This window comes from Malania oleifera, chromosome 6, assembly GCF_029873635.1.
Source record: "Malania oleifera isolate guangnan ecotype guangnan chromosome 6, ASM2987363v1, whole genome shotgun sequence".
Classification (NCBI taxonomy): Eukaryota; Viridiplantae; Streptophyta; class Magnoliopsida; order Santalales; family Ximeniaceae; genus Malania; species Malania oleifera.
In genome coordinates this window covers 3,033,082-3,045,239 of record NC_080422.1, presented here as the reverse complement: position 1 = coordinate 3,045,239, position 12,158 = coordinate 3,033,082, and positions in this window count along the sequence as shown.

The window sequence follows — 12,158 nt, the reverse complement described above, 5'->3', positions numbered from 1 at the left end:
TTCAGGGAAAATCACGGTTATGTATATGTATATAGATTTACAGTGTTTGATAAATACAGTACGATATTAGCAGTATGAAAAGTAGAAAATTAGATGATATAGTTATATTTTAAACTACGATGGATGTACGATATACTTTGTATAGATTTACTATTTTATACAGTTTCAAATGTTATTATAATAGTTAAGCAACTTGGTCACCACGCACTAGAAATAGCATATTTCCAATTACTGAGCGTCTTCTCACCCAATTACTTTAACATTTTTCAGGTGAGCCAACTAGGCGAGTAGATCAGACTCATAGATAGAGTGACCTCTTGATTGCCCTGCCTATAGGGTAAGTGTGTACAGATCGTTGTATTTTGGGATAGATGGTACTGGTAAGAGATGTAAAAATGTACCTATGGTTTGGAGACACTAAATTCTGGTATTGTATGTATATTTATGGTTGTGTGATTTATATTTTCCACTACATAGGTGTGTCTATTATGTACAGGAATACCTCAGTGCCCTTCTGAGGCTTGGGATGCTATAACAGTGATATCAGAGTAGTTTATGTGTTTAATTATTTTTAAAAGAAAAAAATGGTGTAATTTTTGGGTAGTTACAGTTTGGTATCAGAGCCCAAGTTGCTAGGTTCTGTAGACTCTAGAGTACAGTGGAAAATAATACAAGAATTTAGAAATGGAATCTTAAGAAGAGTTGAATAGGGTATCGGTGAAGTTAATATGGGGAATTAGGATGAGAATTTAGGGTTTTGTTTTGCGGTTTGGAAGTAGAGTTTTGGGGTGGTTTCTGTGATTTTCCTAGGGTGACGATTCCAGGAAAACCATAGTGAACTATTGACGATTTCTATTTTCATACGGTAGGACTCGACCTTAAATTAGTAATGAGAGAGTAGGGGTATTTTAGTTAGTATAGTATTGTAGGATGCAGATACTTAAAATAATTTGGTAATATTGCAGGATGGATCCAGGAGGTAGTAGCGCGCACAATAGTGGGGATGGAGCTGGGCCTTCTGGTGTAGGAGGTGGGGATTCAGATGCTGTGTTACGTAGGGTGGCTTAGCAAGTTATGGCTAAGATTGCTCGGAACTCCTGGGAGCAGGGAGGTCCATCTCCAACTCAGGGGTGTACAATAGAGAAATTTATGAAGATGAACCCACCAGCATTTTGAGGAGTAGCTAATCTTGCAATTACGAAAAATTGGATGCATGAGGTAGAGAAGATTTTGACGGTGCTTCACTGCACCGACGAGAAGAGGGTCCTTTATGCTACGTACAAGTTGACAGGGGAGGCCGAGAGATGGTGGACGACCACTAGACTATTGGAGGAGTAGAGAGCAATTCTAGTGCCGATGACCTAGGCTCGATTCAGGGACATATTCTTTAATAGATACTATACTTGTCACGACCTCAAAAATCTCAATATAACATGTAACATAATAAATAGAAAATTCAACCTAAACCCGTGGGTAATGGGGGCACTTGTCAATCACAGCGGAAACTTAAGCAGCAGTAAATATAAATCACATTATCAAAACCGTAATATACATAATATCAGAGTTTAGTACATCACCAAAATACTGTATTTATATATACCTCCAAAATATCAATATAGACCTAAGATCATACGACAAAACAATCCTGATCCTAGCACAAAATCTTACCCTCCTAGTGTGGTAACTCAATAAGCTCAACGACGGTCACGACCCGCCGGTCTCTTAGAGTCTCCTAAAAAATTAATTAGGTTCGGGGGTGAGACACATCTCAGTAAGGGAAAATAAACTAAATACATTTGTGTGGCAACATGAATATATAATGCAGTTATACATATACAATACATTTCATTTATCTGTAAACATTTGTCATAACATATTGAATCATCATATACTTTCATATTTTTCTAGTAACTCATATCATTCATAAATTGTCTGTTATATCTGATAATACTGAAAACATATTCAGGATGAATAGCTAGCTGATGTCATGTATTACCCTCCATGATGGGTTGTGCAGCCCGAAGGCGAGACCCGACAATGGCTGTCCGACTACTGCCGAGTCAAAAATGTCTGTAAGTACGATAGGCCCGCCACACCCTGGTCCGGACTGCCAGGTGAGCGTCTACAAGTCTACACTGAAAGCCACATCGACTATCCATCTCCCACCCCCTCGTGGGATGGTTAGCACAAGTCTGAACATAAATATCTGATCTATATATAGCTACGGTATCGAGCTCCTGAAACTGAACTAAACTAACATCCGGATTCTGATAACATATAATACATGATATTATAGCATCTTTCATAATTTCATAAATACAGCCTCGCGCCAAAATTATTTCATAAATACGGCCTCACACCGAACATTTCATAAATACGGCCTCGTGCTGAACGTTTCATAAATACGGCCTCGTGCCGAACATTTCATAAATATGGCCTCATGCATAACATTTCATATATATATCTTTTTGAAAATAAATCAATTATCATGTATTTCAAAATTATCATATACTGCATTATTACGTAATTCCTGAAAACATGCTTATTCGTAAAATTGCCATAACATAATACATTTCATGAAAAATAATACTCATGCCACACAATGCTGAATTAAATCATACGTTCCATCTAAAATCGTAATTCCTGTATACAACAGTATTTTCCCAATATACATTTACTCAATAATATTCATATATAATGCATGTTTTTCTGAAAATCAATTTGCTGAGAAATAATGGTAATTTGCATGGAAAAATAATTGTTTTAATTTATTCCCTTACCTGGCTACTGAGAAAGCCCATAAAAATTTTGGTCTAACACCCGTAGGGTTTCCTGATCAATGCCCTAAAAACGACAACCCCCAGAATTAAACATTAGTATTTCTTCGTAAATATCATTTCCTACAACTATGGTAAGACCAAATTCAGCATAAAAAGCCTTACCTTAACTCAGGGACGAATTTCAACTCAGCTCTACTGATGATCCGCTCTAGCAGATATGGAGAGAACTTCTCTAGGAGCATCGTAGTTACTTCAGATCGTTGAACCAGCGTAAATCCAGCCCAAAATTGAAGAAAGAAGGAGAGGGAGCCGAAGGGAGGAGAGAGAGGACGTTCCTGCGTTGATTTTCATCAAAAATCCGAGTTTTTCACTATTTATAGGGTTGGATTCATCGACAAGCCACATCATCTCTTCGACAAGTCCTTTAATAATTTCGTCGACGAAACCCATTCCTCATCGACGAAATTGAAACTGCCCAAAACCTCTCTCGGTATTTCCTCGTCGACGAAACTTGGCTTCGTCAACGAGGCCCTTTTATACCCTTGTCGACGAAATTCCTATGTTCGTCGACAAAGTCGACTTCCTCCTTCTGTTACTGTTTCCATTTCCCTTTCTCTTTATTATTTAAATCCCATTATTATCCGGGTTGTCACAATCCTACCTTGGTTAGAGAGGCTAGGGTTCAGGAGTTTCTGAGCTTGTCCCAAGGTTCAATTACAGTCTAGTAGTACGTGGCGAAATTTATCAAATTATCGCGTTTCTGCCTTTATATTGTTCGAGATGAAGTTAAGAAGGCTAGGATGTTCGAGAGAAACTTGAAGTAAGAAATTTATAGGTAGGTGGTAGTACTAAGGATGCATGATTTCTCAGGTGCAATAGTCAAATGTTTCTTTAGTGTTTCAAAAACCTGTTGACATTCATCAATCCACAAAAATTCAGTCTCATTCTGTAATAAAGTACACAATGGTTTAGCAATACTACTAAAACCCTAAATAAAACACCTATAGAAGCCGACATGACCAAGGAAATAATGGATATCCCTAACTATCTTAGGGATAGGTAACCAGGAAATCAACTCTACCTTAGCCCTGTCAACCTCTATACCACACTCAGAAACCAAATGACCAAGCACTAAACCACTACTTACCATAAATTGACATTTTTCCCAATTCAAAAGCAAATTCTTTTCCTCACATTTTTCAAAATAGCAGTCAAATTTTTCAAACAAATATCAAAGGACTTACCGAACAAAGAAAAATCATCCATAAAAATTTCACACATATCATATAACATATAAGAGAAAATACTCATCATACAGTGCTGGAAAGTAGCAGGTGCATAGCATAGACCGAATGACATTCTGCGAAATGCGAAAGTACCAAAGGGACAAGTGAAGGTAGTCTTCTTTTGATCCTCAGGTGCTACAACAATTCGATAATAACCAGAAAATCCGTCCAAGAAATAGTAAAAGGAATTACCACAATGCACGTTCTCCAATCCGTTACTTTCCTAGATGGAATCAATTCTCCATTAGCATTTTCAATGATAGTCAAACCAAATTTTTTTGGAACTACTGTGTTGGGCTTAACCATTTGCTGTCGGATATCAGATAGATGATGTCAGCAGCTAATAATTTTAGCACTTCGTTTTTTACCACCTCCTTCATGGTTGGATTCAGCCTCCATTGTGCATCTCGAACTGGTTTAGAGTCTCCTTCAAGGAAGATGTTGTGACTGCAAATCGAGGGGTCGATACCCTTGATGTAACGACCTGCTTAATTAACTGAAATTGCTTTTTTTAAAACACTGTAACAATTAACATACTCTGATACCACAACATTAACCTAAGTAGTGAGAAGCAGAATCATATAAACATATCCATAACCATTATATACAATACCAGAGTTCTGAAATGTTTTCCAATATTTACAAATATAACTGTATTCCCAAAATATCCTCAATTGGTGAGGGCTATACAAAAAAAACGCTCCCAAAAATGATACTCACTCTCTGATAGGGCACTACAGATGCCCCTCTATTTGCGAGCCTGATCTCCTTGCCTACCTGGATCACCTGAAAAATGTTTCAACACTGGGATGAGTCAACGCTCAGTAAGGAGAAATATGCTATTGCTAGTGTGTGGCAAATGAGCTACTATATATATCATGAAATCTGTTTTCATATACACATGAATAACTGAGTACAAAAGTACAGTACAAATAATAGAATACACCACCCTTTTTTCCTATTGCTTAACATGATAGTATTATGGTTATAATTCAAATACTTCTAGTGTACATAAGTATAGTCCCTGTTACTGTAAATTCATACGTATGCAATAGTAACTAAAACTATTCTCTGTGGCTATTTGTGTGTCATGACTTGCCCCCCCTCATGACAGGGTTGTGCAGCCCGTAGGCTGGATTTACCCTGGCTGGCCAATCAGGAATAAATCACTAAACTCCGTCAGTCGACCTACCCACCTCAACCCATATCTGGATGGGGAGCCTAACCTCTTCAAGGGCCTAGGTGGTCGACTTTACCACGTATTATTTGAATAGGTGGTTGCACTAAATAAGTAACATAGTATCTATAGCAACAGTACTGTGCTCTGTAGCGGCAAGTCCAACAGGGTCTGATATCATATAATATATTTCTGTATATATATATCTATCTGATTTGTCATGATTCTGAAGTACTGAAATAATCATGATGTTGCATAAACTGTAACTGTAATTCATACGTAATACTGAGAACTGAATAATCATAATACTGAACCTGCATGATCATAATACTGAAATTCATAAAATCATAAAACTAAATTCATGAAACATATCCCCGTACCATATACATATTCACAAGCCACACCATACTAAATACATAATTTTTGTAATTAAATAAATTGTATCATATTTTAAGAAATGCCTAGCATAGCATATTTCCCTTACCTGACTACTGGAAAACCCCTAGGGAATATAAGCCTAACACCCGTAGGGCCTCCTACAAAACACCCTGAAACCAACATATGCCAGAACATAATATCAGTATTTCTCCGCCTACATTATTTCCTATAACTGTCATAAAGTCAAAAAGAGACTAAAAGGCCTTACCCTGAATTTCGGATGAAATCTAACTTTGTTTTCCCAACGATCTGCTCCGGCAGATTTGTAGAGAACTCCGCCAGGAGCATTGTGGTGACTTCGGATCGTCGATCTGGCGACTAGCGAGGCCGAAATCGAAGAGAGAAAGGAGAGGGAGACGTAGAGAGAGAAAGTGGCATGAGAAATGACAAATATCCCGATTTCCCTCCTTTTATACTGCCAGATTCGTCGACGAGACACGTCACCTCATCGACGAGTCTTTCATAAAATTCATCGATGAAGCCCTGTATTCTTCGAGAAATTCAGAGCAGCCGGAAACCTCTCTCGGTATTTTCTCGTCGACGAAGCCCTGTGTTCGTCGACGAAATTATGAAGACCTTCGTCGACGAGACCCTGTGTTCGTCAACGAAGCTGGGTAATTTCCTGAAATTATTTTTATTCTCCAAAATGCAATGTCATCGATGAAGTCTACGGCCTCCTTCTGTTTCTGTTTCTATTTTCTCTCCCTCTTTATTTAAATTATATTATTTTTCGGATTACTACTCTTGATGTCTGCAATGGTCCTTCCTATCGCTCCGTGATGCTTCCTTAGTACCAGCAATAGCTCAGTTTCCCGTTTAAGAGTAAGGTGAGAAGAAATTACCATAGGGAATGTGCCGTCTGCTGGACCCAAGAAAACATATTTTAGCTTTTTAGGCAATGGTTTTAGTTCATATGAGGGGTACTGTCTATCTCTGGAATCCGCCCTTCCGATTCTGGTAGTTTTTCATTAAATTCTTCAAGCTGTTCAAAAGAGTCATTTTCAAACGGGCCATCAACATCAAGTACTGACAGTAGCTCTGAAATATCCAAATTATCTATTACATCAACTGCATGTGACATCTTGTGAGCATTGAATACGTTCATTTCCAATGTCATGTTCCCAAACGTGAGCTTAAGTACTCCGCTTCAACAATTAATCAGGGCATTAGAAGTAGCAAGGAATGGTTGCTCAAGAATGACAGGGGCCTGATATATGGTGGAAACATGTTGTTGTATGTCCAGAACAACAAAATCCATGGGGTAGTAAAATTAAAATTTGTCAACTTGAACCAATACATCCTCAACAACGCCTTGTGGAGTTTTGACAGATCTGTCTGCCAACTGTAGCATCATAGTAGTTCTCTTCAGCTCACCTAAACCCAGTTGTTCATATATCAAAAATGGGAGCAAGTTCACACTACTCCCCAAATCAAGTAGAGCTCTCCCGATACGAGATTCACCAATCATGATCGAAATAGTGGGAGAACCAAGGTCTCTCTAAGTTTTTGTGGAGTCTGACTTAGTATCAATGTGCTAACCTGCTTAGTAAAGAAAGCCTTTTTCTTCACGTTCAATTTCCTTTTTACTGTGCATAGGTCTTTCAAAAATTTTGCATATGCAGGGATTTTCTGTATGGCCTCTAGAAGTGGAATGTTGATCTTCATCTGTTTAAATATTTATTGGATCTCAGTGTGATACTTATTCTTTTGATCAGATGTCAACCAATAAGGATAAGGTACCACAGGTTGATACTCCTTAACCGGCTCATCCTCCTTATTATTCGACTTTATTAAACTTGAGCTGGCTTCATTCAATTTTTATTTTCCCTCATCTGGCTGTGCTGTCACTTCAGGTGTTGGAGCAACTGTTTGTTGATCAGCGGGCATTTCAGGATGGGCAACTTCTTTTCCGCTTCACAAGGTAATAACTTCCTTAGTTGACTCAAAAGCATCCCCTAAAACATTGTGCACCGGTTACTGTTACTATATCTATATGCCTGGGGATTAGGCTGAGGTTGTGCAGGGAATTTCCCTTTTTCCAGGGTATTCAGCTGTGTACTTATCTTATTCACGACATCTCTCAATTCTTCGATGGTCGTAGCATGAAGCCACATGAATTGTTGGAGCATGTTCGCCATCTGCGCCATGCTATCATCAGTAGATTTCTTTGCTAGAATAGGAGCTAGAGTTGGTTGGAATCCCGGTGGTGCATAGCTCTGAGAATTCTATTGCGGCTGATACTGCGGTTGAGGAGCTGCAACTGGGTGATATGTCGGTTGTGGAGGCGATGCATAAGGTTGAGGAACTTGTTGATACCGCAAGGATGATGGTGTAACGACCCAAATTTAAAAATGAAACTTAAATAATAAGGAAAGGGAAATGGAAACCGGAAACAAAAGGAAGCCGTAGACTTCATCGACGACATTGCATTTCGGAAGAGAAAAACAAAAAGGGGGAGTGTTGACCTTATAGGTCACGCCCGGTTTTAATAATGACAAATACTCCTGTATTTAATAAATATCTAGTTCATGTGCAGGTTCATATTAGCATATCATCAATGGCACGTGAAAGCTCAAAGCTTGAAGACAATCTCATGCTCGTAATTGTAATAATTTTTAGTGAAATTTGTCTGTAATAGTAATTAGGGTATTCGGTTTGTAATAAGCACACACATCACATGCATGGTTTATTTTGTAAGCTCAAACCAGATACAAACCAAAAATAACCATAGAAAGACCTTAGGGTATTAGGTCGACCGACATTGAACTTTTTCAGTGTATTCAAATTGGACCCCAAGTGTCCCTAGGACACTCACACTTTCACATATATTTGTTAGGCACTTGAATAGGCCTTGTTTGCTTTAATACGGGACCAAAATGCACACACGATGCACTTTCGGTCGACCAGCCAAGCCAGTTCATTTTGGCCTGGTTGACCAAGACACCCTGGGTCAAAGTTTGACCACCCGATCGACCAGCAAAGGTAGTTCAAAAGGCCCTGGTCGACCGAAACTCCCTTGGGTCAAAGATTGACCACTCGGTCGATCGAAACTGGTAGTTCAAAAGGCCTTGATCGACCGAAACCCTCCTGGGTCAACAGTTGACCATCTAGTCGACCGAGAACATTTGTTCTCCAACTACCTGGTCGACCGGAGGGTCCTCGGAAGAATTCCCAGTGGTCTGGTCGACCGAACCAGGCAGTTCAAAATGCCCTGATCGACCGAAACTCAGAAAATTGGGAAATCGCCCTCTCCGGTCAACCGAGCCTTTCAGTTCAAAAGTCCCCTGGTCAACCGAACCATTTGAGTCTTGGTCGACCGAAACACGTTTGGTCGACCGGACCTCTCGGGTTGCTCCTATTTTTTTACCGCAGTTAATAATTTTAAACAGGGTTAAATTGATTTAAATGTTATTAATCTTTTCTAACAATCCCTAATAGGTCCCCAACGGTCAAAATTTTCAGTATGTCTGTATATACTCCTTCATTTGGTGGATTAAGTATCGATTAGCAAAAAAGATTAAGAAAATTTCTCTCAAACAAAAATTCTTTCTTTTAACTCTTATTCGCTCATACTCTTCCAAATACACTCTAGCTTACATTCAATACTCGTAAAATCATTTGTAAGTATTCTTGAGTGCTCAGATAGGAAGGTTTACTCTCTCTTGGTTGTGAGATTGATATATTTTTATTGAGAGCTAAACCAAAAGGATTCTTAGGGTACTTAGCCAATAAGTTCATCCTAAGAAAACTTTACTAGGTCTTCTGAGATTGCATATTTGTTGCAATATATTAAGAAGCCCATTTTTGCTTTTGGTTGCGAACTATTTTCAAAATCATTTACAAATATCTCTTTATTTTGAAAACCATTTGAGGAGATATTTGTGTTTGAGGTGAAACATCTTTGTTGCAATATTTATTCACTCAAATATTTTTGCTGAAAACAAAGATCCTATATATTTTGCAATCCAAGCATATACATACTTCCATGATTGAGATATTCTATTGATTGATATTTTTGAGGCTTATCTGATATTCTGTGTGAACATATTTGATTGAAATACCTTGAGATACACAGATTGCTTGTTTGACACTCTCATGTACTTACTACACTGATAGAAAACATAGTTGAGAGTTGAAATATTTAGACCACACAGAGTTTACATTTTAAATCATCTGTGGTGTTTGTGTCTGTACGAATTTGTGGTACAAATCTGCTTTACGTGAAAGCACCATATATTGTACCATTTGATTGTATACCTGAGAGATTCCAGGCGTGGCCTGAGGGGGCGGTAATCCAGCCCGGTAAGGATTGGTGTAAAGGTTGAGGTCAGCCCTGTGGTAATTTGACCTGGTTTGTATAGGTGCCGCTCCACTCGTTTAAGTGAGCAAGTTATTGTGATAATCCTTGTGCTGGTTAGCCAAGGCGAGGACGTAGGCAGTTGGCCAAACCTCGATAACATATCTGCGTGTTATCCTTTCTTTACTGCTTTCTGGTGTTTGTGTGATTGTTTAAACTACTTTATTTAATTTCTGGTATATTTACATTATTTGCACTAGATTAACCATAGGCTTGTGAACATACTGCTATTAGGAGGAATACCTAGGAGATAAATTTTAAAAATACCAATTCATCCCCCTTCTTGGGATCACGGTAAAGCTGACAGGGAGTTTCAGGGCTTCGTCGACGAATCCCCTGTATTCGTCAACGAAGGCTTAAGAGAATTCGTCGACGAACACAGGGCTTCGTCGACGAGAAAATACCGAGAGAGGTTCAAAGGTAGCCTGAATTTCGTCGACGAACATAGGGCCTCGTCGACGAAATTTGTGAAGGACTCATCGACGAAGGTCGGGCTCGTCGACGAAATCCTGTTTTATAAGAGTGAAAAATCTAGGAGAAATATCATATTTTTAAGAAAACTCTCTTTCTCCTCTCTCCCTCTCCCTTCTCTCTACGTTTCTGGCCCCACTAGTCGTCAGATTGGCGATCTGAAGTCACCACGACGCTCCTGGCGGAGTTCTCTCCAAATCTGCTGGAGCGGATCGTGGGAGAAAGCTAGTTGGAAATCATCCCAAAGTTGAGGGAAGGCTTTTTAAGCCATATTTGGTCTTGCGCTAGTTAGAAGAAGTGTCATACGCATGAAAATACTGAAATTTAATACTGGGGGTTTTCAGTTTCGGAATATTGGTCAGGAAACCCCTCAGGTGTTAAACTTGAATGCTTTTGGGTGAAAACTTTCTACCAAATATTTGAGTTTTTAGCAGTTAAGGAAAATATTGTATGTTTCGAAATACTGAACTTTAATTCTAAGATTTTTCATTTTCAAGGTGTTGAGTTAGGAACCCTGCGGGTGCGGGGCAATTTTATTAGGGGCTTTCCAGGAATAAGGTAAGGGGATAAACTAAACTAGTTCTTTTGTAATATGTATGCATATATTTATAACACTCGTTTTCAGGAAAAATACATATGTAATGTATATGTTTTATACTTAAGAAAACCCTGTTGAAGATAATGATATGTTGTATACGTGGAAAACTAGTTTAGTGTGGCATGAGTAGTAATGATTGTGACATACTGTTGTTCTGGGAATGTGGTGATATGGTTATTATGATGGGAAAACCGGCTTATGGGCCGAGATTTTTTATGATGAGATTTTGTGTGATTTGCCAGCATATGGGCCGTGCCATGTGGTGTGAGTTGCCGGTGTACGGGCCGTGCTATGTGATGAGATTTGCTGGCATACAAGTCGTGCGATGTGATGTGATTTGCCAGCGTACGGGCCGAGCTATGTGATGTGATGTGCCAGCGTACGAGATGGGCTATATGTAGCTGGTGTATGGGCCGAGCTATGATATAATGTGTAATACCGGCGTACGGGCCGATGATTTTCATGATACACTTATATATGTAAAATGATATGATTAATGTGAAAATGAAAGATATGATATATCTCTGTATCACAATTTCAGTATATGTATATGATATCAGAACCTAGTTGGCTTGGTTTAGGCTAGCACTTGCACGTTACCGTTGTTATGTGTCCATGGTTCTCATGATCATGATATCTGTGTTAACGTCGCTGTACGGAGTGGTGTGAGATTGGATGGTCGATGTGGTTATGTTTGAGGAGTGTGCTGTTATTGCCTCTGGTGTACGGACCAGTCTGGGTAGATCCATCGGACCTATAGACTAGACTATCGACTTGACAGTGGTCGGCTAACCATTGTCAGGTCTCGCCTTTGGGCCACACAACCCAGTCATGTGGGGGTAATACATGACAACAGCCAGCTAACGTACTAGGATGTTTTTATGTTATTATTATGATATGAGATGAGTTATGTTATGAAATGCAGTATGTTCTGCCATGATTTTGATACACGTATGTTTTCCCAGATTTGTTAAACAGTATTGGATATGATATGTATGTTATATGTAGAACACGGATTACTTATGTTGCCACACATTAGTATTAGTTTATT